Source organism: Ambystoma mexicanum, chromosome 11, assembly GCF_040938575.1.
Source record: "Ambystoma mexicanum isolate Mex_15411 chromosome 11, UKY_AmexF1_1, whole genome shotgun sequence".
Taxonomy (NCBI): Eukaryota; Metazoa; Chordata; class Amphibia; order Caudata; family Ambystomatidae; genus Ambystoma; species Ambystoma mexicanum.
Window position 1 is genome coordinate 1,482,258,439 of NC_090934.1, and position 20,808 is coordinate 1,482,279,246.

Here is a 20,808-nt window from a genome sequence, read left to right on the forward strand (position 1 = left end):
CAGTATAAAATATCATTTGAGGGCGAGCGTGCTTTAAAATGCATTGTCTCTGATTTTGTGCATCATGGGGTGATCGAGGAGATTACAGGTAGTTTGTGTAACAGTCCGATCTTGCCTGTATATAAGAAAGGCGACAATGCAATCCCATACCGGTTCATAATTGATCTTCGTGCTATTAACAGAGTTGTCGCCCCACAATTTCCAATCGTGCCTGATGTGACGACGATATTGACAATGATCCCTGCTACAGCTACGTATTTTAGTGTTGTGGATTTAAAGAATGCTTTCTTTAGCATCCCTATACATAAGGAAAGTAGATATTTGTTTGCGTTCACCTTGGGGGGACGTTCATTTACATTTACTCGGGCACCTCAAGGGTATACTGAAAGTCCAAGCATTTATAGTAGAGCTTTGAAAGAGCAGCTCGACACCCTTGAATTGCCACCTACTTGTACACTGCTTCAATATGTCGATGATTTGCTTTTGGCTGCAGATTCTGAAAGTGCTTGTAAAGAAGGCACTATATTGTTGCTTGTTCATCTAGCCAAAAATGGTCATAAAGCTTCGCTCAAAAAATTTCAATATTTTTGTCAGGAGGTCGCCTATTTAGGGTACCTCCTGTCAAAGGAGGGGAGAAGATTGACACCTGAAAGAATAAAACACATTTCTGGCATGTCTGTTCCAAATACACAGAAGGAAGTCAGAGCCTTAATAGGTATGGCTTCTTACTGTAGGTTGTGGATCCCAAACTTTTCACTAGTGATAAAACCGATGTTGGCTTTGACGAAGAAGGGCATTTCTCTGCCACTGCCATGGAAATCGGAACATCAACGATCATTTGAGCTTCTCAAAACCGCGTTATGCTCTCCACCGGTTCTGGGTACTCCAAATTATGACAAGGCCTTTGTGTTGTTTGTGCATGAATGTGATGGATGTGCTTTGGCTGTGTTAACACAGGAACACGGAGGGAAGAATAGGCCGTGCGGCTACTACTCCTCCACCCTTGATCCTGTCGCATGCGCTTTGCCAAGATGTTTGCGAGCTGTCGCTGCTGCTGCCGCGTCTGTAAAACAGAGTGAGGGAATGGTCCTAGGCCATGATTTGATTTTGATGGTACCTCACTCTGTAGATATCCTATTGAACAAAACCCAAACGCAACACCTTACCTCTGCACGGTTAACAAGGTATGAACTAATTCTGTTTGCTCCGCACATTCAAATTAAGAGGTGTTGTGTTCTTAATCCGGCTGAACTCTTACCTCTCCCGCAAAACACTGTTTGCGGTGGCGAAGAATTACACGACTGCCTGTATACCACTGAGCAAGAAACAAAGGGCAGGATAGATCTTATAGATACTCCTTTAGACAATGCAGAAGGGGAGCTGTTTTGTGATGGCTCCTGCTTCAAACTCTCAGATGGTACATCTACAGCTGCTTACGCAGTTACTACATTGAGTAAAGTTGTTGAAACTAAGAGAATTTCGCATAACTCTGCGCAGGCCGCAGAGAATATAGCATTGACCCGAGCTTGTGAACTCTCCAAAGGGCGTATACTAAATATGTACACCGATAGCCAGTACGCCTTTGGGGTGGCTCACAACTTTGGGAGGCTCTGGTCGGAAAGAGGGTTCCTGACCTCACATGGGACCAAGATTCAGCATGGCCCCTTGATAGTGCAATTGCTCTTGGCACTCTCACTCCCTAGGCAGTTAGCGATCATGAAATGTGCAGCACATCGTAAGGTCATAGATGATGTGGGAAAAGGGAACGCTTTTGCGGACCTGATAGCCAGGCAAACGGCCAAAGACCTTAACACGGACATGTATGCTTTGAGGGAAATAAAAGATGCTTATATAATGGATGAAGGTATTGGGTCTGTGCGAGATATTCAAACTGATGCCACAGCAGAAGAATCTAAAAGGTGGGCCGAAGGAATGGGGAAACTAGATGATGATGGGTGTTGGGTAGATACATCTGAAGGAAAATGGTTGCTCCCTGATTCATATGTATTGGCAATGGTTACGATGGCACACGGTCCGACACATGTGTGTGCCCAGCAGATCACGAAAATGTTAGAACAAGTTTGGGTGAATAACAAGATTCTGGAGACTGCAAAAAGACATGTTCGAAATTGCATGATCTGCTTACAGCATAATGTGGGTAAGGAGACAGTAACTCCAAGGGGAAGCTTTGGGCCCCCTTCTGTTCCCTTCGAGGTCATTCACTTTGATTTTATTGAGATGGAACGATGTAACAATCTGAAATATGTTCTTGTAATTATTTGTGCCTTCAGTAAATGGGTCGAGGCTTTCCCCGTTAAAGATGCTACCGCCATGACCACTGCAAAGATTATGGTAAAAGAATTCTTTCCTCGATTTGGGCTCCCAAGGGTAATTTGGTCGGATAATGGTCCTCATTTTGTTGCAGCAGTAATTTTGGAGATATGCACAGCTTTACGTATTGAGAAACGATTTCACTCAGCTAGACATCCTCAAAGTGCTGGGTTGGTGGAAAGACATAATGGTATCTTAAAGAATAAGCTTGCAAAAACATGTGCCGATACCAAACTGAAATGGCCAGATGCCTTACCTATTGTATTATTGGCTATGCGTACCACACCTCAAACTAAGACTGGGCTTTCTCCATTTGAGGTAGTGATGGGGAGACCTGCTAACATTTGGGGTCTCCCAAAACCTAAAGCCCTGAGGGAGGTGGAAAATGTATTGCTTGTAGACTACTGTAACCAGTTAACTAAAAACCTGTATTTCATTTATCACCAGGTGCACTCAGCTTTACCTGTAGGGTTCACAGGCCCAGGACACGATATACAGCCTGGAAGTTGGGTCCTAGTGAAGGCCTACGAAAGGTCTTCCTGTCTCGCTCCTCGTTGGAAGGGACCCTACCAGGTGCTGTTGGTCACCCGGACAGCAGTGCGGGTGGCGGGGAAGAAACACTGGATCCACGCAACGCATGTCAAGAAACTTCCTCACCCGACGCCACACGTTACAGAAGAAGAAGAACCCCTCGCTGATGCTACAGTCTCTGATCTTGGAGTAGCAAACAGCACTGTGAGTGCGTCGGAGAATCTCTCTGAGCCCGTGGAGCTTGGGGAATAGTCAATTTCGTCTCTGCACTCTCTTGAAAAATCACTTCCGGAAAACACTGTTTCAAGCTCTGCGACTTCCGTCGCCTCCGATAAGTCGCTTCCCTCAGGAAGTGACGACACCTTATTTTCAGACCAAACAATCTTGGGTACCACCAGGTACAACCTTCGACGAAGAAAATAGAACTACGGCACGGGTTTTCCGTGCATTTGGAAAAAGGAAGTGATTCGAAGTTTTCTTTTGTATAAGAAAGTTTCTGGTGAACAAAAGGGATTCTGCCGGCTAGGGTTGGGAAGGACTAAGAAATCGCGCGACCGTAGCGTCGCCAGCAACGAACATTGGGGTCGTCGATTGAGGAACTACAATGCCTGCCACCTCCACTGCTGCTCCCCGCACTGGACTTGTGAATAAGGGGGTGACCAACTTGGACAATGAACAATGTGCCTGGGCCCCGAAAACGTACTGCTGTGTTTTGATAATGATAATTGTTATTTTTGCGATTACTGCTGTAGGACTTTGGTACTTTGAAGAAATCTATCCTCTAAAACCTTTACTACCGACCGAGATTGTACCAACTGCTTTGACTTCCTCTGTACACCTTCACACTCTGTCCCCTAGAGACTCCCAACATAGACAAAAGTATCATAATAACACTCTAATGATAGAAATGAATGCAATGCATGCCATTTTTAATAAGAGTAATTGTTGGATTTGCACTCATTTACCGCAACATGGGAACAAGGGACTACGATGGTATATTCACCCTTTACCTTTAACGACTGCTTGCTATGCCTCTCTTAGAGCACTATTCTTTGACCGTTGGAATGATAGCATCTCAGGGAATTTTGATGGAACTAATTTGAATGATTTCGAGAAACGTGAATTACCTCCCCTGGGATGCTTGCTTTTTGCAAATAGAAGTAAACCTAATGTCGCTTCTATTAGGCCGTCTAATAAACTGTCTCTTCCTTTTCAAACTTTAATTTCCTTTAAAATGGCTCCGATAGGCAATAAGGACGCCGTACCTCCTTCCTACTCTATAAATCATAGCCCTGACTCGGTCCCCTTTTGTGTACAAAGAAATGGCACTCGGCCAATGGGAGATTTTGAAGGTTGTATGAACATTGTAAATTTGACTGGAGAAAACAGGCCTCTGTATGTAGGGGGGGCTGTATATTTTGTTTGTAGTAGTTTAGCATTTCCCTGGTTGCCCAAGGATTGGCAGGGAACCTGTTATTTAGGAATCCTGTTACCCGGGGTATTTGTAGCTAGTACATTGGAGGTTTCTAAGGCTCGCCCACGGCAGGACAAGAACGGAGATACCACTGGGCAAGTATTGGGAGATATAGCAAAATCAGTTGTGACCTTTTGGGGACAAACAACAAACTCTGAGAACATTAGGGGATTAGCAAGGGTACTGGAGAGAATGATCAACTGGACCACAGACATACTCTACAATATGACATTAGAACAAAAAGCAATAAGATTGGTAGCACTCCAAAATCGGATGGCATTAGATGTCATTTTGGCGGAACGAGGTGGAGTATGCAAATTGGTGGGGTCCGCTTGCTGTGTTTTCGTACCAGATTCCTCGCTGAGAATTTTTAAAGCAATACAGAACTTGCATATTCTTAGTTCTGAAGTACATATCCCTGTAGGAGATTGGAATCTTATCACCTGGTTCTGGGATTCTTTACGATCGTGGGGTTGGAAGGTGCTTTCTGTTATTTTAGTTACTTTGGGGATCCTGCTATTCCTTTGTTGCTGTTTTCAATGTCTTCCGAGTATATGTGGAATGCTAGGGGGATGTTGTGCCCAAGCAGTGAGCACAATAGGGCATAGAATATATGCCCCAGATACAGCATCCAAAGAGTTTGTGTTACAAGAGGTTCTGATGAACGACCTAATGGCTATAGATATTACAGACAATGATTCGGGATGTATGGATGACAGTACATGGAGTTATTTGCAAAAGTATTAGAAATGATATTAGCACTTGGCATAGGCCAAAAGTAGGGTCTGTTGGAATTGAAATGATATTATGCCTCCTATCGCAGTATTTGAATGTGTATTGGCCTACGCCAAGTTGTCTAAAATATCATATAAATAGACTACGCGGCTAGGTCTTGACCTTTACGAAAAGTTATGTAAGTCGCCATCTTGGATCTAGCCGCCATTTTAGGTTCTCTTGTAAAGTGGAAGTCACCCTGAACATCAAAATGGAGGCCGAATAACATTCTGAGTGAGATTCTGGCCGTTGTGACCTCCGCACACACGAATAATTAATATGCCTGCAGGCCACTTGTCGGGGTCGCGAACTGAGACCATGTCCTATCACTGACCTATGTGTAAATGAACAACTGTATCAGCGGAACTGATCAAAATGCATACATTATAGGATTGACCTGGCAAGGAACCCTAGGCCTGGTCCCGAGAATGGTTAACCCGCGAGGGGGTTGGCCAAGGGCTGGATAAAGGATATAAAAGCCCAAGTATTCCAATGTACGGTCTCTCTACTAATGCATCGAACCTTCGTTGAAGTTCGTTACGTTACTCTGAGAGCCGAATAGCTTTCCGTTTGTCAATTGACTTTTGGTAACTGTTGTAGCTTTTAAATAAAGCACTTGTATGTCCTTTGTAACCTCTGTTGGTGTGTTTCTTTTGGGCTTCCCAGCCTCATATCAATTTCTTTGTTTTCACACTTTGACTGGGTCACTTTCTATATTACTCCCTCTCTTTGGCAGTCCCTGAGCCCCATGCCTTCTATCTCCTGCACGCCTCTGCTCTCAGTGGCAGCCATCTTTCACTGGGTCACTTTCTATATTACTCCCTCTCTTTGGCAGTCCCTACGCCCCATGCTTTATATCTGCTGCACTCCTCTGCTCTCAGTGGCAGCCATCTTTCACTGGGTCACTTTCCATATTACTCCCTCTCTTTGGCAGTCCCTAAGCCCCATGCCTTCTATCTGCTGCAGTCCTCTTCTCTCAGTGGCAGCCATCTTTCACTGGGTCACTTTCTATATTACTACCTCTCTTTGGCAGTCCCTAAGCCCCATGCCTTATATCTGCTGCAGTCCTCTTCTCTCAGTGGCAGCCATCTTTCACTGGGTCACTTTCTATATTACTCCCTCTCTTTGCCAGTCCCTGCGCCCCATGCCTTCTATCTGCTGCACTCCTCTGCTCGCCTCTGCTCTCAGTGGCAGCCATCTTTCACTGGGTCACTTTCTATATTACTCCCTCTCTTTGGCAGTCCCCGAGCCCTGTGTCTTCTATTTGCTGCCCTCTTCTGCTCTCAGTGGCAGCCATCTTTCACTGGGTCACTTTCTATATTACACCTTCTCTTTGGCGGTCCCTACGCCCTGTGTCTTCTATCTGCTGCAGTCCTCTTCTCTCAGTGGCAGCCATCTTTCACTGGGCCACTACTGAAGTGGAGGGGAGGGCAGCTGTGACAAAGGAGGAAGAAAGCGACAGAACACTATTTAAAAAAGCAATGCAGTTGAAAGCAAGAGTCTAAAAAGAAAGGATTACAATAAGATAAAGCACACACACACCTAATCATGGGTGCATGCATGAATTAAGAAAGCACATATGTAATTGTGCATCGAGTCCCCCCCCCCGCTCCCCTGCCTGGCAACCTCAACACCTCTCCCCTCAAACTGTATATACATGTATCCCCAGTGGTGGAAATGGAATAAATGTGGTGGTGGATCCCACAACACAAGGGCCGGGGTGAGAGAGGAGTTTGGGGGGCGGTGCCCCAGGGGTTGTGGTCTAGAGGGGGCGGGGCTCGTAGTGGACATCCAGCAATGTCCACTACTCTAAAAAAAAAACGCCAGCGACCGCCACATTGCCTTTTACCACCGGCTTTGGCACTGGTGTGTAACGCACAATGCTCGCTACCTGCACAACTGATAGGAATCAGTTGTACATGTAGCGAGCATTGTGCATTGCACACCCGTGCCAAAGTCGCGGTAAAAGGCAATGCTGCCGTCGCGGGCGGTTTTTTTTTAAGTATTCAAGCGCGGTTCATGAGCTTGGGCGGCTGACTCTGGCCGGATACTGGGATCCGGTGCCAGATCTCGGATCTGCCGAGAGCCGGCCCCATGACCAGCACTGTGTATCCCTCCACAAATGCCAGGCACACGTACACTTTCTGTACTCATTGTTTTTTTTTTCTCATGCAGGTGAGAAAGGCCACTTCTATGACTCAAAACTAAAAATGCCTTCATGCAAAGAGAAGGTACTGACTCAGCATCAATCATATCCTTGCCCCACCCCCACATACAGACACGACTGATCATTGGCTGAAGACCTACTACGTTCCTTCCTACTCATAATATCTCCTTGGTGGTAGGCAGGTGTACAGTGGTTGCCTCAGCGCGAACAACGGGCCTTGCGGGGGCTGCTGTCCACCAGCCTCAGATGAACCCTTCTTGTTTGCAATTGCACCTTACACCTTTCAGGCTGTAAAGAGTTCTCTTCTGACGGATCATGCATCATTTGCAAATATCCTGGATCGTTATCCACTGAAAGTTGTTCAGCCTGCCGGCTATCGATCCATTGATAATATATGTGTTATGCCTCCCTCTCAAAAGCCTGCAGCCAGAGGCGTTGCTAGAGGAGCTCAGGGGGGTATAGCCCTGGGTCTTTTGGTTGTAGCCCTGGATAGAAGTTCAGGGGTTACAACCAAAAAGCGGGCTATCCCCAAGTTCCGACAGTCCCTACATTAGCGTAGCCCCGGATCTTTTCCAAACCTAGCAACACCCCTGCTGGCTGCAGCACTGACTGGGCAGATGTGACTTGAAGTCTAAAACATCTGGAGTGCTGTACACTAATATGTTCTGCGGGATGTCGATTCCTCCCATCTCTGAGCCCACCACAATCAACATAACATCCTCGCCAGAAACAACCCACTGAGACCGGGAAAAGCCTTGGCTGCCTGTGCAGAACCTCTGTTCACCCAAAGGTGTTTGTAGCAAGCGGTTCCCTCATTATATGCTGTGCTTTTCTGCAACAGGCAGTGGACACTGCGATATTGTGAAGCTATGCACAGGTGCAATAAGGCAGCTCAGGAGGGCAACATGCTGTGATACGGGCACACGCGCAGAGTCCCTAATTTAGGAGAACAGGGAGGAGTTTCATGGGAGAGGGGGAATGAACACACATAAATAAAGGCGTGCACGCAGCAGGCCGGCAACTCGAAGGGCGCGGCATACATTGTTGTGTGCGTGTGTCGGAGGCCTTCAAGGCCTGAAGAGAACTGCCCGCGGGGCCAATACAACAATGAAGGGACGATGAAAGAAAGACTGAACCCCCGTGTCTTCACTCTATTTCCTCCCTTGCCCTTAACCCTGCCACCCAGGAGCTGCTTTGCAAAGACTACTGCAGCACAGTTCTCTGCTTCTGCGCCCGGGGGCTGAGGAGCAGCAAAACAAAATGGCCGCCTCCAGGGCTCAGCCGGCACGTGAACAAATGCAGCTCCTCTTCCTGGCTAAACTCCTCCAAGCGGTCAAAGAGTCAAGCATGGAACTCATTCTCCTCGAAATGGGAGCCTTCATTTACCCAAATAAACCTTTCTGTTTTTTAAACGTTCCCTTCACGCAGTTCACATGAGCTTTTGAAAGAGAAACACCCTGTCTTTGCTCCAGTCTCCCAAAATGAATATTATTTTATGGAAGCTGGATTGGCGGTTCTGTGGCAAACGTCAGGGCAGTTCCAGGGGTGCATTCCCAGGTGCTGGGAGGCGCTAGCTGGATCATGTATACATTCCTTCTGGGCGATTCCACGTGCACAGGGGTTGCAAAGCCTGCAAACCTCGCTCCTCCCAATTGTTCGCGTGAGTCCCCAGAGAGTGCACGGGGTTTCCTTGAAATCCTCAGGCTTGATGGGCTGAGCCATTCGGGACGTTCCGCAAAGGATACTAATGAACATTAATGTACTCTTTCCAGAACCTTCCAAGTCACTGGCATGTGCCCTGTGGCACCCGGCATCACACAATTCTACGTGTCCCTGGTACTCACACAGGCCCCTGGAATTTCAGTGCCTAGAAGCACGTAACAGTGGGCGAAGCTTCTGCAGAGCGCCCTGGCACAGGTGTGGGTGCTGTCCCATCAAGGTATCGCTCTACCAATGCCATCTTCTGCTTGCATGGAGGGATTGCCTCGCAAGTGGTTGCATGCGACCTGTGACAGTGGGGGATTGTGGGAAACATCACTGCACAACACCTTCACATGTGTGGGGTAAAATACCCGATAACATACGTTGGATGAGTTCAGCTTGCTTAGAAACTTGTCCCCCGGGATCGTACAATACCATTCGAACAGATAGACCAGCGCTAGGAAACAGGAAGGGGGGGGGGGCTGAACCACAAGCCAAGTTTCCTCGAAAAAAAGAAGCCCTTTATAGGGTCCAGAATATTGGGGGGGCAGGCGTTAGAGAGAGATCATCCTTGCTGTGTCTCTTGGGTATTGCCCCCTTGTTCTCCAGCAATTTGACAGTCGCAGCAGAGTTTCCACTGACCAGCCCCCCACGCCCCCCATCAATCCATTGAAACCTGCCGAAATCGCCGGCAAGAAGGAGGGCGCCAAATTCTCAACCCCCCGAGCTACCATCATCCACGATGGGAGGAGAGGACAGGCGAACACATCTCTTCAGATGGGAGGAGAGGACAGGTGAACACATCTCTTCAGATGGGAGGAGATGACAGGTGAACACAGCTCTTCAGATGGGAGGAGAGGACAGGTGAACACATCTCTTCAGATGGGAGGGGTGGACAGGTGAACACAGCTCTTCAGATGGGAGGGGTGGACAGGTGAACACAGCTCTTCAGATGGGAGAAGAGGACAGGTGAACACAAGCTAAAATCAACACTAAAAAAAAACATCTCCTTGACTCAGCAGGTAACTCCCAACCTTCCAACTTCTCATCCCCCAATCACTCCTTCAAACCTTTCAGCTTCTCACCTCTTACCATTAGGGAAGTGGAAAATATCATCAAGAAGTTAAAACCATCCAATTGTCAAGGCGATGCCTGCCCAGCACCAATCGTAAAGGAAGCAGCGCCTGAGCTTGCCCCCTTTATCACCTCCTTCATCAACTCCTCCTTTAAATCTGGCATAGTACCAGATAACCTTAAGGATGCATGGGTAATCCCCTTAATCAAAAAACCGAACTTAGACCCTAGTAACCCCACCAACTATAGGCCCATCACCACGGTACCGTACCTTCTCAAAATCCTGGACCGCGCTGCATATCTCCAAATTCAAGACTATCTCGACAAGAACAACTTATTAGGACTAAGGCAATCTGGTTTCCGGCCGAGACGCAGCACAGAGACAGCTCTAATAGATCTAAAAACGCAAATTGAGGATTTGAAAGACAAGGGCAAACAAGCGCTCTTACTCCTCCTAGATTTATCCGCCGCTTTTGATCTGGTGGACCACCAAATCCTCTGCCAGCATCTCAAAACAGCCGCCCACTTCTCCGATGCAGCCATCTCCTGGATCACCTCATTCCTTGCCAACAGATCCATGAGAGTCTTCTCATCTCTTGCTGCTGCTGATCCAGCACATGTCCCTTGCGGAGTCCCACAAGGCTCGTGCGTATCACCCACGCTCTATAACGACTTTAAGAAACCACTCTTTGATATTCTTGACCATCTGGGTGTCACCTACACAAATTATGCGGATGACACCCAGATACTCATCCCTATCACTGGTGACTATGTAACTGACGTCAAAGCTCTCAATGCAATTTACACCGTCATCCAGGCGTGGATGGCCTACCACGGTCTCTGCCTAAACAATGAGAAAACTGAGCTACTCATTGTAGGCTCTCAGTCCAAACTTTCAAAACTTGACAGCAAACATGATGCATTCAACATTGATGGTAACATCATTAAGGTCACCAATGTCACTAAAACTCGCGGAATCTACCTAGACTCCACCCTCTCTCTCACCAGGCAAACCAATTCAGTAGTTTCAGAATCTGCGTACACGTGCAAACTAATCACTGCTTGCCGTCCCTTCTTAACTATGAATAACTACCTGATCCTGGCCAGAAGCCTCATCTTATCCTAAATGGACTACTGCAATGCCCTCTATCTTGGTACGAGTCAAAGAAACATTGACAAACTTCAGGTAACCCAGAATAACGCCATCAGGGCTGCTCTTAACATACCTAGGCCCACCCACATCTCCTCCACTAGACGCACCTTACGCTGGCTCCCCACCTCACGGCAGATCGCCTTCAAAACACTTGTTTTAAGCCACAAAGCACAGAACAACGCAGCACCAGCCTACTTGTCAGAGCGCTTCACACAACACACAGCCCACAGACCTCTAAGATCTGCACAAGCACACACACTCACCATTCCTAGCTTCAAGCGACAGACTGCCAGAGGCTCGAGCTTCCCAGTCCTGGCAGCGAAGCTCTGGAACTCCCTACCCAATGATCTCAGGAATGTCCCCTCCCTCCAATCCTTCAAATACAGAGCAAAACAATGGCTCTATGAGCAAGACGAAGCTTCGGCTACCCTTTGGTAAACACCTATCGCATGATTTGCAACCTCGATTACCTCTGTATATACTGAGACGACTAACTACCTTTGTATATATTTGTATATGTCCTTATTCTATGTATGTATATATATTATGTAATTTGTAACTGCCTTCTGTAACCCTCTGTAACCTTTCCAAACATGCGCCCTGATGCCCGTGGGTAGGCTGCGCAATATAAATAAATAAATACAAATACAAATACAAATACATTGGACAAGTGAACAGAGCTCTTCAGATGGGAGGAGAGGACAGATGAACAGATCTCTTCAAATGGGAGGGGTGGGCAGGTGAACACATCTCTTCAGATGGGAGGGGTGGGCAGGTGAACACATCTCTTCAGATGGGAGGAGAGGACAGGTGAACAGAGCTCTTCAGATGGGAGGGGTGGACAGGTGAACACATCTCTTCAGATGAGAGGAGAGGACAGGTGAACACATCTCTTCAGATGGGAGGGGTGGACAGGTGAACACATCTCTTCAGATGGGAGGAGAGGACAGGTGAACACAGCTCTTCAGATGGGAGGAGAGGACAGGTGAACACAGCTCTTCAGATGGGAGGGGTGGGCAGGTGAACACATCTCTTCAGATGGGAGGAGAGGACAGGTGAACACAGCTCTTCAGATGGGAGGGGTGGACAGGTGAACACATCTCTTCAGATGAGAGGAGAGGACAGGTGAACACATCCCTTCAGATGGGAGGGGTGGACAGGTGAACACATCTCTTCAGATGGGAGGAGAGGGCAGGTGAACACAGCTCTTCAGATGGGAGGAGAGGACAGGTGAACACAGCTCTTCAGATGGGAGGGGTGGGCAGGTGAACACATCTCTTCAGATGGGAGGAGAGGACAGGTGAACACAGCTCTTCAGATGGGAGGGGTGGGCAGGTGAACAAATCTCTTCAGATGGGAGGGGTGGACAGGTGAACACATCTCTTCAGATGGGAGGCGTGGACAGGTGAACACATCTCTTCAGATGGGAGGGGTGGGCAGGTGAACACATCTTTTCAGATGGGAGGGGTGGACAGGTGAACACATCTCTTCAGATGGGAGGGGTGGACAGGTGAACACATCTCTTCAGATGGGAGGGGTGGGCAGGTGAACACATCTCTTCAGATGGGAGGAGAGGACAGGTGAACACATCTCTTCAGATGGGAGGGGTGGGCAGGTGCACACATCTCTTCAGATGAGAGGAGAGGACAGGTGAACACATCTCTTCAGATGGGAGGGGTGGGCAGGTGAACACATCTCTTCAGATGGGAGGAGAGGACAGGTGAACACATCTCTTCAGATGGGAGGGGTGGGCAGGTGAACACATCTCTTCAGATGGGAGGCATGGACAGGTGAACACAGCTCTTCAGATGGGAGGGGTGGACAGGTGAACACATCTGTTCAGATGGGAGGGGTGGACTTTTGTTGACCTCATCTCTTGACTTCCCTTCATTTATGACATGGTCTTAGAATTGGCGCAATTTAACAGATCTCCTTATCTGCGTCTTTGTGGTTGGCTCACCGATGTGTGATGGTCCCATGCGCTCACCTATGTGTGATAGTATCCTGCACTCACCGATGTGTGATAGTATCCTGCACTCACACTCGTAAACTCAATTCAGTAAGTCCTGGGAACTCAGGCCCAGTTCACAGTACTCCAGCGGCTCTCCAAAGATTCCCACTGAGCTGCTGGACATCTGGTGGGTTCATGTGTGGTCTTATTTTATGTGGTGGGGGCAGAAAGAGGCAGGTCAAGATTTTATCCAATCAGGAACCTAAATAATGACATATTCAGGGTTTTCTGAGGGGCTGCTCCGTGGCCACTCAGGATTTCGTCTTCTCAAGCCATATGACGAAGCTGCTTTTATTGGTGCTGTTTTGTTATATTCATTCTGTTCTGCCAGTACTCCCCCTCCCCACCACCACACTAGTGACTGCAGAGAAATGCTGGCCTTTCTTTGCATGGCACCGCATGGCACCGACACACCGCTACACCTAAAGCACAGCCCCCGGGTACTAGGCCGGGGACTCTCCTGGTGTTCAGGATTTGCCAGCTAATGGATCTTGGCCTTCAAGCTCTGGGTAGATAGACACCAAGTACCAACTTTGCCCACCACTTGGAACCCCACACAGGACTGCGAGACTGTCGCCCGCAACCACGAGCCACTCCTGTTCAGCACCTGCGCCTCTCTCTTCTCCCACCAAGCCCTCCTTCCAACCCCAAAAGCAGAGCAGAAGGCAGAAGGTAAAACCTGCCCCAGCAAAACAATGTCAGACAAGTAAACCCCAGGCTTTTCCACCTACATCGAGGAAAGGTTGTTATGGAACGCCCTGTACTCACGCCCGCATCATTACACATCGCGCACAGCGATTGGAGCTCTCCACGCTCCAGAGAACCCACAAGGCGCGCGAAAGGATCTGTTTTTATAAACAAAAGACGAATGCTGTGGATTTTTAATCCGGATTTAGCTGCTTTGATGTTGACATGATGACTGCGCGGATGCCCGTGGAAGGCCTGGTCATGGCGCGCTTGCACCAGCTTGCCGGTACTCACCCTACTGCAGGGCGGGTAAGTACACATTCCTCGGCTCCTGGCTCCAGTTGGTGCTTACGATGTAGGTGCCTTGGGGGCAGGGGTGTTGCTAGGTCTGGAAAAGATCAGCTAATGTCTGGACTGGCGGGATTCGGGGCTAGCTATAGCCTTTTGATTATAGCACCCGAACTTCTATCCAGGGCTACAACCAAAAGACACGGGGCTATAGCCCTCTCAGCGCCCCCCCCCCCCACCTCCCCAGCAACGCCTCTGCTTGGAGGTCCCGTGCATGCTGTTCACGGAAAATTTACTTTTAATCGTGTTTTTTTCTTCCAGTGCTCAAATACCTGTCAGGACGAAGAGATCTAAAGGGTTTTTGTTCCTCAGTGGGTGTTTCCACTTTGAAATTAAAGATTGTGTCTAAGACGAGTGTAGTGTTGTACTCATCTGCCAGGTTGCTAAAGCTCCCGAGCTGGCACACAGCTGTGTACCGGAAACACGCAATCACGTGGCATGCGACTTCTTGATGAGTGGTGGGACTCAGGAGAGGCTGGAGAGGGGTCATCCTGGTGAGGGAAAGGGCCGCAAGGCGCAGTCAGATCCAGGATGAGAAGAAGGCATCGCTGGTGCATCCAGACTTCCTGGGCGGGAATCTTGTAATAAAGGCGGATTCTCAGACGTGGAACCCAAGAACGGCCAGAAGTAGAGCAACATCTATCAACTATCACTTGGACTGCCTGTGCCGGAGTTCCAGGCCCGCTACAAAGACACGGGGACAGAACCGCCGCATCCTCGTGAAGGACTCATGGGCGAAGACCCTCGAGAGGCAACTCTACTCACGGGGATAAGCTCCTATCTCGCAACCTTTGGATCTCCAGATGTTAAGCCCCTATCTTCAAGGAAGCAACGTGTCTCTTCTACAGGTCATGGCTCCCTTGAGGGGACTGCAACCTCTGGCTCTCCAGATGTTAAGCCCCAATCTTCAAAGAAGCATCGTGTCTCTTCTACAGGTCATGGCTCCCTGAGGGGACCGCAACCTCTGGCTCTCCAGATGTTAAACCCCTATCTTCAAGGAAGCATTGTGTCTCTTCTACAGGTCATGGCTCCCTGAGGGGACCACAACCTCTGGCTCTCCAGATGTTAAGCTGCTATCTTCAAGGAAGCATCCTGTCTCTTCTACAGGTCATGGCTCCCTGAGGGGACCGCAACCTCTTGCTATCCAGATGTTAAGCTCCTATCTTGAAGGAAGCATCGTGTCTCTTCTACAGGTCATGGCTCCCTGGAGGGGACCGCAAACTCTGGCTCTCCAGGTGTTTTATAGGAAGTGGTGAGAGATCATGGTAACATCTGGAGAGTTTCAGGTTTCAGGCTCCTGTTCGTGCCACCATTCACCTTCCAAGTAGAGGGTGAGTGTTGGGTTGGGGTGCAAAAAGCCTTGCCTGCACCAGTGCTATCACAGTAACTGCGATGGCGCTGACGGGGCGCGCCTGTGTACTGGGCCGCCTCTGTCCACAGTATATTGAAGGTCACTCGACCTGCAACCCGCATTCCAGGGACGGAATGGCCTGCTCCCTTAGCCCTGCACCCACACATGTGTCCCACACACTGTACACCAGTCTCAACTATTCTCCTCCGCCTCCGCCTGTTCTACCTCAGTTCACATCCAGTAAGCAGGTCTTATTGATATATGCTCTGCTGATCTCTGTGTCATCTGCTCTTGCACAGTATTTGCAAAGTGGTTTCTTTGCTGTTGGCTTGGCCTGTTGGCCCAGAATGTGAATGTTGGAGCGGGTTGTTGTCTAGAATGGTTAGTGAGTGTTGCTTGTCCTCTCAGGAGGTCACCATCTGTGGCACCTGAATGCAATGTTAGTGATCCTGTGTTCCCCAGAGTGAGATCTGAGTGCAACTCGTCCTCAAGGGTTGACAGGCTTTTGCAAGACATGAATGTCAGCATTTGCGTCAGCTGTTCTGTACAGTGGATTAGTGGGTGAAGTTGGTTTGCTTAGGGTTTTCAGAGTTAATAGCCTTCCACAACACCAGAATATGAGTGTTAGTCTGAGTTTCTTCCCTACAGCGATCTGTTACTTAGGACCTCAGGATGGTTAGGCCTCAGAACATTCCATGATACAATGCACATTCTAGTGTTTGTCCTCTGAAATGAGTGGTGAGTGGGTATTGTTCTATCAGTGTGGTTCCGCCACACCTGAAAGCAAATGTTGATGTGGTTTCATCTGGTGTGTTTTCATCTCTGCGGGTGGTCAGGTTCTGGGCCAATCAGTGAGACTTGACAGACTGTTTAAAATGGACGTGCAGGCGCGTGTAGGTGGGTGTAGCTGCTTAGGTGGAGGTTGATGGAGCTCTGGGTGTCCTTTCTAGAGATCTTGTGATCATGTGGGTGCGCGCTAGGTCAGAATGAAGGTTTGGAGATGGATGTTGATGAGAGCATCGAGGACAATGTGGACAAAAGTAGTACCGTGGGTGGCAACATGGATGGTGTAGAAGGTCGAGGTCATGAAGCTGATACTGGTGATGTATACTTGGTGGCATTGCTTTTGAGCTGGAGATGATAGTGAAGGGAGGGTAACTAGGCTGTGGATGGTGCAGTAAACAGTGATGTTGATGGGAGAGGCGATGTGCAGGCCTGCGGCATTGATGAGTGATGTCGGCCAGGATGTTGATGTCAACATGGAAAGTGATATGACCGGGCTGTGCTGTTGATTTGGATGTTGATGGTGATGTGAGCGCGTGCTCATGGGGGTTTTGATGATATATGTGGTGATGACGTGGATGTCATTGTGGACGACTGGTTATTGATGTTGGCATGGATGGTGGTACTAGCATGGGTGGAGATGGTGGTGTGGGTGGGGTTGTGGTGGGTGACATGGATAGGGTGTTGCTGGTGATTTGGGTTGCGTTGGTGATGAAGATGATGATGTGGTTAGTGGTGATGTTGATAGTGATGTGGATGGTGTTGTGGCACGTGTCGCTGGTTTGGATGGTGATAGTGTGTTGGTGATGATGTGGAGATTGACGGTGGTGAGGATGGTCATGCCAATGTGTTGGATGATGCACACCGTGTAGGGTGGTGATATGGGTGGTGGTCGTTCTGTACAGGATGATGATGTGGGAGGTGCCGGTGGTGATGTTGAAGTGGACTTTGAGAATGGATAGGTGGTGATGTGATAATGTAAATGGTGAAGTGGTTAAGGGTGGTCATGGTGAACCACAGCTACCATTACAAGATTTAACCAGTTCTCTTATTTGAAAGTTTCTGTGACAGCACCAATCAATGCCAATTGCTCTTAAATGTGTACTTCTGAAGAATGGAAGATTGATTACGCTGATTTTTAATCAGATAACAAACTGAAGTGCCCTACAGAGTGTTATCAGGCGACTTCAGCATTGGGAGACCACTGACACTTAAATTCAAGCAAAGCCTCTGTCAGAAAACCTTAAGAGAGAATTATAACTGCTATGACCTTGAAAGAGCATTTTAGGCAAAACATGTGTCGGCCAGAATGGAATGAAGATCATTTTCATAATCTATCTTCAGAAAAAACAAAGAAGCACCCCATTTAAACAGATTTGCTGCATTAAAGAGTCAACCATTTTGTAGCAAGACAATTGCGCATCACCAGCCAAGGAATTTCGCCGCGTTCCTCATTATTTGTGTGCAATGGGTGATGTATGGGATACATTGGGGTCTAGGGCAGTTTCTAAGACTCCGGTCTTTCAGGCCTTTTTGAGGTTTGTGGAGGTTGAATGTGGTTCAGTCTCCAAGGTGCCGTTTTCTCATAATCCTGCCCCATCAGGCCCGAGATGCCAGCTCCACCCCTTTGATCTTTCTTGCTACCTTCCCTCGCTGGGTGGCATGTGACTGGCTGTCTAGGGAGAAGTGGGTTCACCTTTTCTTTTAGGGTTTCTGCGTTTAACCCATATAAATCTCTGCCCGTGATGACAAAGGGTATTACTCTGACCAACTGATCATCTCGGAGGCAAGGAAAGGTCTTTCAGGTTGGTGAGGCCTGGTCCTCCAGATGCCCATGTGGCAGCATGCCAAGATAGTCAGGCAGGAAAGCTTATGGAGATGGTGTCAACAGTTGTTTGGGAAAAGGAGGTGTACAGCATAAAAAAGGGCTCTGTCCCTGCCATTATGCAGTGTCCGTCACTGGTGCTGTCCCATGTGGAGGCCTGCAGGGCCTCTGTCCATGCCGATAATTGTGTTGGGCGTGGTCTCATGTGGAGGCCTACAGGACCTCTGTCCACGCAGACACTTGTATGGGGTGCTGTCCCATGTGGAGACCTGCAGGGCCTCTCTCCATGTATTAAGGGCTGTGAGACTCGACATGGGAGAGACAGGTTATTTTACAGCAGGGGAATGAGTGCTCTCCAGCATTAGGCAGCTCAGAGACTGGACATGGGGGCACCGGTTATTTTAGAGCAGTGGGATGAGTGCTCAGCAGCATTAGGGACTTCTGAGACTGGACGTGGGGGGCACCCATTATTTTAGAGCAGGGGAATGAGTGCTCTGCAGCATTAGGGAGCTCTGAGCCTGGGCATGGGGGCACAGGTTATTTTTGAGCAGGGGAAACCTAAAAGCACATTGACTACACAAAGATCGTTAAGATATGAGGTGGTCATTTCAAACCCAGTGATCAAAATTGTTAGATATAGGGTAGTGAATCCAGCGACATTCATAGCAGAACCAATAGAGAAGGTGGATTATGTATATGATTGCACAACGTGTCCTGAGTCATAGGATTACATTCCCCACATTAAAGACAATGCTCTCGGAGGGGGGAAAATCTATTCATTGATGGTTCTTCAAAAATGGATCAATCGACAGTAGAAATGCATAGGGGATCGACACTAGTGAAGTTAAAACAGAATGGTGACAAGTGCAAGATCGCCTTCACATTGTTCAGCACAGGCTGCAGAATTAGTGGCACGTATCGGCGCACTTCAGAGATATGAGGATGTGACATCAACCGGCAGGGGTGTTGCTAGGCCTGGAAAAGACCCAGGGCTACGTTGATGTCAGAACTGTCGGGACTCTGGGCTAGCTAGCCTTTTGGATGTAGCTCCTGAGATTCTATCTGGGGCTACAACCAAAAGAACAGGGGCTATAGCCCCCTTAGCCCCCGCCTAGCTACGCCTCTGTCAAACGGACATGCAGGGTTGTCCCTCTGGAAAAGGAGGGGTTCCTCCATGCAGACGGCACTCCAGTGCAACATGCAGCACTCTTAGACACTAATGCTCCCATTGGCTATTGTCGTGGTGAAGTGCGTAGCCCATACTTAGAGGGCAGACATGATTTCTTGCAGTAACGAAGCTGCAGATGCTGAAGAGAAAAGAGCAGCATATGTTCCAAATATTTCTAATTTTGCAGTAGAAAGTAGTAAGAAAATGTAAGAACATTGATTGATGATGAAGGAAGGTTTTAATATGTTATCCATTATACAGTTAATTGAGCTGCAGGGTTGAGCTCCACATTAGGAACAAGATTCATGGAAAAGAAGAGGGAGTTATTTATCCCCCATTATCATGCGCATGCAACCAGAGGGAATCTTGCTGCCATGATCGCAGAAGACCGCTTTTCACCAAATGTATTAAAACATGTTGCGCAGTTTATCGTGAACTGCATCGTCTGTCAGAAATTCACATCACGGCATACCTAACAAACAGTGAGAGGACCAATACCCTGACCTAATGGTCCTTTTTCAGCATCTGCATGTAGATTACGTGGATATGTTGCAAACATGCAATGGCTACAGATATATGTTAGTAGCAGTGCTTCCTTTTGAGGCAGGTCCATGCACACACCCCAATTCCACATGTGCTGTAAAATTTCTTGTACATGAGGTGTTTGCTAGATGGGCTGTATGTGAAGTCCTGCGGTCTGATAATGGGATGCATTTTATAAATGAGATGTTTGAACAAATCACTCTTTTATTAGGCATAAAGCATAATTTTCATCTGCTTATCACCTACAGGCAAAAGGTGTTTGTGAGAATTTAAATGGACTCCTTAAAGAAAGGATCGCCAAGATAAAGATGACTTTGAAGAAGGGATGGCTATATTGCCTACTCCTTGCCCTATTCGCATTGAGAAACCAGCCTGCCTCAGATCATCACCTGACTCCTCATGAGTCGGTGACAGGATGCTGCATGAGAGTACCACTTGCTCCTCCCAATGAAATAGAAACTGATGCCCAAATTCTAGCAAAAAAATTAGGGGATGAGATGCATGATTATTTGACAAATGACCGCTAGTGTTTCTTTTATTACCCAACAGATGAACAATCGGAAGGAAGGTTCAAAGAAGATTGATGAAGATAGCAGTCAAAGTATCAGCCTTATCAAGCTGTTGAATCCACCTAGTTTGTATCCAGGCACCAAATGCTTGTTAAGAGTTTTATTGGCACTTGGAATAAGCCCTGCTTTGAAGACGGTACCTAGTAGAGAAGGTCACCCCCACTGTCTGTATCTGAATGATGTAAAGCCTTACAAAGGGGAGACCCTTACCCCTCTGGCACCCATTGACAGTGAAGCAAGAGAAGAGATTCCGTGAATACAGGCTAGATCGGCTGCCAAGAGCCAACAAGAACAGATGAAATAAAAAAAAAATGAACT

At 48.0% G+C, this 20,808-nt stretch overlaps 1 protein-coding gene across 1 annotated transcript in view; it reads right to left on the minus strand.

Moving 5' to 3' along the window:
• SEMA4B (semaphorin 4B) overlaps positions 1 to 20,808 on the minus strand; it is a 567,312-nt gene that overhangs the window by 540,844 nt on the left and 5,660 nt on the right. The gene's annotated exons all lie outside the window — the stretch shown is intronic.